Source organism: Quercus suber, unplaced genomic scaffold (genome assembly GCF_002906115.3).
Source record: "Quercus suber isolate HL8 unplaced genomic scaffold, Cork oak 2.0 scaffold_306, whole genome shotgun sequence".
In the NCBI taxonomy this organism is placed as follows: Eukaryota; Viridiplantae; Streptophyta; class Magnoliopsida; order Fagales; family Fagaceae; genus Quercus; species Quercus suber.
Genome location: NW_027069762.1, coordinates 816204 through 822302, shown reverse-complemented (window position 1 = coordinate 822302; position 6099 = coordinate 816204). Strand labels below are relative to the sequence as shown.

Genomic DNA, 6099 nt, shown 5'->3' with positions numbered 1-6099 from the left:
TTGACTTACCTAAAATAAATTTTAAAAAGAAAAAGAAAAAAAATCCAACGCATTTGCAACCCCACCCCTAACCACCAATCTCAGCCTAACGCCACTGACATGAGTTCATCGAAGTCATCAACTCCAGTCACAACCACCAAGTTGAGGTAGATCTGAAGTCGATTTGAACGCCCATGACCACCATCGTCATCCGGCGACACCACTAGCAAGGAACCACCACCACCATAGTTTCTTATTCTGCTCTCCCGCTACTCAACTCCTCCAGAAATTAAAAAGGTTTCCAGATAATATATTTCTTAAGAAAGATTAAAAAATAGTTGGAAATTTCAACTATTCAAATCAAAATTAAGAAGAATAAGGGGTCTAGGACTACCACCACCATGTTCTATTTAACGAATCAAAACCATTTTTAAAGTTGTGTTCAGGTTGTGCTCCTCAGGGACGTTAATGGCAAGAAAACATGGAGTAAATAGAGGCGGTGGCCGTGGTCTAGGAATAAACAACCTGCAAATTTTATTTCAACAAAAATAAAGTGAAAGGATGGAGCAAAGAACCTGCAAAACTTTATTTGGAAGAAAATGCTTGTATACTTGATTCCAAGAAACAGCAGAAGCAAAACTAGGACTCTTTGATTCTCTCTCTCCTCGTAGCTAAAACTCACTCATCAAAGAAAATATCTTGTACTTCTGTACACTGCAGGATAGCAATTCTTAAAACCTTCTTGCCCTCCTATTTATTGTGTGATCCCTCTATCGATCTCTCTCACTCAGTGATAGAACAAAACACGTCATAGTTATGGCGTCATTTTCACAAACTTACAACCATCTCACCTGCCATTAATTTTTTATTTAGTAACAAGGACCATTGCCATTGTCTTTTTTACTGAGGACGAGAATGATATATATGGTCAGGGCAATCGCCTAGCCCCTACTAGAAAAAGACCCTAAATTTTGGGGCAAAAATTGAAATATATATATATATATATATATTTTAAATATATTTTTGAGATATAAGAAAAAAAATTATATTTTTCTTTTACTTTTAAGAAGTTTCAAAGAATTTAATAATGTTAGAAATAATACAACTTTAAATATATAAGGCTTACAAATATGTGTCACTAATCACAAGAAATAATTCAGATAAAAAAATACTAGAAATACTATAAATTTTACTTTAAACCATTTATGAATTAATATGACAATTAATATGATTTATGAACGTCAACAACTTATTAAATATATTTTTAAATTATTTTTTGTGATTGATAATACATCTTTATAAGTCTCATGTTATAAAATTTATAATATCTTTATTATTATTCATTCAAATACTTATTTATTATCTTTTTGAAGGGTTACTAATTACATTCATTACTATATCGTTTGTAAATTTTTTGTATTAAATTTTTTTATAATTTTAGCATTTATTCGGCCAAAAAAAAAATAAGAAAAACATATTATAAAATAAAAAATAAAATAATAATAATAAAAATTAATTAAATATTATTTAAATAATAACAAAAATAACTCATTTAAATACATCGTCTTGCCTCATAGCTTGTTTGGGCCGCCCCTGTATATGGTGTCTTTCAGCTTATAAGCTGGCTGGCCAAAATGGTCAAGTACGAAGGGTAACATGCCATGACCTGATTTATGCTCATTTACTTGCAGCCTTTTTACACACATTGGTATAAGTGAAATACTTGTCGCATTCATAAAAGACGCATGCTCACGTGAAACACGCTTTTTCCTTTTCTTTTCTTTTTTTGGGTACAGATATTCTATCCTTTTTTCTTTTTCATTTTTTCTTTTTTTTTTGATGTTCAAATTTCACAATATGCATTAACTTGGACATTGGTCTGAAACAATGGGTGAAGTATCCTCGACCCAAATTATACAATCTTTTACACTCCAAATTCAAAAGAATCCAAAACATGAAAAATTAAGCCTTCAAGAAAACCTGTATGGGATTTTTTTTTTCATTTGATAAAGTAAATAAATATATTGATCTCTCCACAATACAAGTTAGAGTTAGAGCTCTATGACACATTTACAAGTAATACAAACTACAAATCATATGCCTCCAAAATTTACCCAAATATTCCAAACAGCAGACCATTTAACAAAGAACTCCAATGTTCTAAAATCTGCAACCTCAACAAAATTCTTTGGCTAACAAACTTCAAAAAAGTCCAACCTCTAATAGATTTAACTACTACTTGCTTAGAACAACTAGACCGAATCACCAACCAATAATAATGCGACTCTCCTAATTCAGCATGTAACTCCAATCTCCACCAAGAAGACAAGCTCCATTCCCAAAGTGTAGCTAATTTATCTGTAAAACTGTTGGAGAGTAGAATGAGTTAAAACTCAATAAGTAGCATAATTAATGGAGGTGGGAAAAATGCAAGTTTCATGATAATGACCATTTTACAAAAACATGTTATAATTTGGGAATTTCCATTTAATTTATGCAAAAACAATTTCATTAACCACACGACAAGAATGATAGGAATAGTTTAGTACCAAGCTTCCAAAAAAAAAAATTATGAAACTACATTCCATTCACTGTGAGCCATAAAAATATCTAATACCATTTCAAAACTAGAAAACCTCACCCAAGATGCAACAAGGACCAACAAGGACGGAGATATCACCCAGACATCATACCACCACAAACAAGTTAGAGCCCAAACACACTAGCATGATATATACCTCTTTTGGCATGTGGTCTATTGGCCTTACCAAGCCTCACCCACACCTTCAAGGATTTGCCTATCCCTTTCATGGGCAGCAGGGGATAACACGTCATGTAGTACCTCTTTTGCATGTAGTCTCATGGCTCTGTCTAGCCTCATCCATACACTTAAGGATTTACCTCTTCCCTCCATGAGCAACAGGGAATGACATGTTGCTCTATACCCCTTTTGCATGTAGTCTTTTGGCCCTATAGGCAATGGCCTCACCCACACACTCAATGATTTACCCGTGTCACACAAAGTGTGAGTCTCCAACTTGGCTTGTTGTCACCAAGACAAGGTAATCACCAACATCATAGCACAAGAGCAAAGCCACGTCAAAAGCTCACAAGTTCAATGTATTTGAAATATACAATTCACTTCCAAGTAGTTTCATAAAATATTTCAATAACCATTTCTTGTCATAAGTATTTTGCATAAATTTTCCAAATAATGCAATAAATTCATAAAATCTATTCCCAAGAATTTTATAAAAGATGCTTACCTTTTCCAAGCTAACAAAATATGCATTTCCCTATTTGCATTACCAAATATGATGCACTTTTCACAAATAATCACATACATTAAAGTTACAACATGAAGCTTTCTAGGAAAACATATTTTCCATAAACAATTTCCCAAAATGTGTTTAACCCAAAAACAATGCTTTATGCAAACATGGTTATTTTCCAAAAATCCCATTAAAAAACTACTTACCTCAAAAGGCCAACCAATTTTACCTCAACCAGGCATTACAAAATCAACTGATCTAGTCACTAAGTCCATCACCAAGAATATCGAAAACCTAGAAACACAATGATCAAACCTATCAATAACAAGGCCTTTCATAAAGTACCATCACACTTATCTCCATAAATCGTAATGATACCCTAAAATCAAACCAAAGGCCCTAAAGTCTAGCTTTCCCGTCCTAAGACAAGTACCCTTCCCAAGCAGGAACCAAACAAGTATCCAAGAAACTCATAGTGCTGACACAACCAAAACATTTTAAATTCATTACCACAATAATGTGCATCATAAGATAATATAGCATACTCATGAATCTCTTTGGGTACTAAATAATTTATTTAAGCTAAGATAAGATCAACCAAGGTTTGAGATTAATTCCAAAATTTCTTAGCATTTTAGTCTTGCTTTTAGATTTAGTACATAGGAGGGCAGCCATTTTGTAAAAATTTTTTGGTCAATGAAACGTTATCCAATTAATTCAAAACTTTAAGGGAACATTCCTCTATATGTATACAATGTACCACAGAAAATTCAACCCAAAATGATTTTTCTGTAATTTATTAAAAATCATGCATTGCGGCTGACTCAAATTTGTCATGACAGCTTTAGAATGTTGCTATGGTTGTAAGACTAGCCCAAATTATTTGAGAATTTACTCACATTAAAACCACTAGATTTAAAGCATATTAAAAACAAGAAATCAAACCCAAAATCTCATAGAGGCAATATACCAAACACTTGGCATGCACAAGCACATTCTCAAATCACTACGGCAAGTAATAGTTAATATTCCATCAACTTCTTACATATGACCAAAGTCATTATAACAACTCAACTCAAAACAGAAAAATCATCATAAAACACATAAAAGTTAGCCCCTCCTTCCTCCAATAAACCAAGTACCCAAAACTACCATGGTTGAATACCCTAATACCAACTATCACATACCCACACCCCAAAAATCGTAGTTAACCTACCAAAGTGTTATCCCCGTCCATTGGATCAACCCCACATGAGCATTGAGCCATAAACAAAATAATCAAGGAAGTGGGCCAATGGAAAACTCACCTTAAAATCATTATTTGGGGCAGCCAAAACTCATGGAAGATCATACTTGTTGGATTCAAGCTATTGAGGAGGTTATTTGAAGTGGTGGTAAGATATAGGACCTTCAATGGATCAGCCATGGAGGGTGGTGAGAACAAGAAAAGAGAAAATACAAAAGAGAAGACAAGGGGGAGAGAGAGAACGTGAGGGGGGGGGGGGTGACTTATGGGAGGGGCTTAATTACAAGTTTGCCCCCAAAAATATCTTGTGTTTAATTACTACTCCACCCTTAAGGTTCCTCCCATTTTTCATCTAGCCCCATAAATCACTTAAGTATTCATAAGTCCTCCATAACATAATTAAACACACAAATAAAAAAATAAACACCAATAGATATTATTCCCTTTCAAAAGATAATTGCTTTAAAAATATTTGGGGTGTTACACAATCGGTCATAAGCTTGGCATTTCTAGCCATAAGGTGAGCTACTATATTGCCTATCCTACGAACATGGCTAACCCTCCACGCATGGAAATTATGCCTCCAACGCTTAAATCCTTCTATTATCATCTGAATAGAGCTTGGGGGGAGGGGGGTTGCTGCCTGACAAGGCATTTGTCATCACTTGCGCATCTCCTTCTAGCACAATATTCTTCAGCCCGAAGTCCACTGCTAGTAGCATACCTTCCTCAAAGGCTTTTGCTTCCATTTCCAAAGCCCCCAGAGGTAGTCCCTGCTTCTTGCTCATTGTTCCCATGATTTGGCCCCTTCCATATCTAATTACGGTCCCAATTCCACAACTACCTGACTCCTTAAATATCGCCCTGTCTACATTTACTTTATACCACCCTTCACATGAAGGAGTCCATCTCCCTGTTCTTGGGGGAGCTATCGGTCTTAGGACAACATTCTACATGTTGAACTCCTCAACAAGAGCTTTAGCTTCAAGCACGATAGTCTTGGCTTTCTTGCATTTTCCTTCAAATTTTGTAGCATTTCTGTTTTTCCAAATGCACTAGGCTGTAGTAGCTAGATGCTCCCAATCCAGTCCTCTTTGGTCCTCCCAAAACTTCCACACCACATCAATGAAATCGCGATGAGGATTACTAAACTTGGGTAATGGAAGCTTGGATTCCTTCCAAACAGCCTCAGCCAACCAACAATCCCAAAGAGCATGTCCTGATGATTCTACCTTCCCACACAGCATGCACTCATCCACCACGGTAACTTTTCAAAGACTAAGGCAGAAATTTGTAGGAAGGATGTTCTTACAAGCCCTCCACATAAAGTGTTTAACTTTATTTCGGCATTTTAACCTTCAAATAGCCTTATAGAATTCCCTTTTCTTCCTTAGGTTTGACTTTTCACCCCCTCCAATTCTCCCTCTACTTTCTACTTTCCACCAGCCAATTGTAAGCTACATGATAGTCACTTCTCACCATAAAATTACCCCTCTGCATCCAATCCTAAACCAAAGCATCATCCAGAAGACTATGGCTGATTGGGATGCTCAAAATAGCCTCCGCTTCACAAGGTAAGAAACTAGTTTTCACCAAATTTAT

At 35.3% G+C, this 6099-nt stretch overlaps 1 long non-coding RNA gene across 1 annotated transcript; it reads right to left on the bottom strand.

The window, feature by feature from the left end:
• Positions 1–1995: 1995 nt before the first annotated feature.
• On the bottom strand, positions 1996–4721 carry LOC112037261 (uncharacterized). The gene is made up of 3 exons (XR_010632652.1): positions 4559–4721; positions 3458–3545; positions 1996–2345 (listed from the first exon to the last, which is right to left on the bottom strand). It is a non-coding gene; the product is annotated as an uncharacterized LOC112037261 (long non-coding RNA).
• Positions 4722–6099: the final 1378 nt, after the last annotated feature.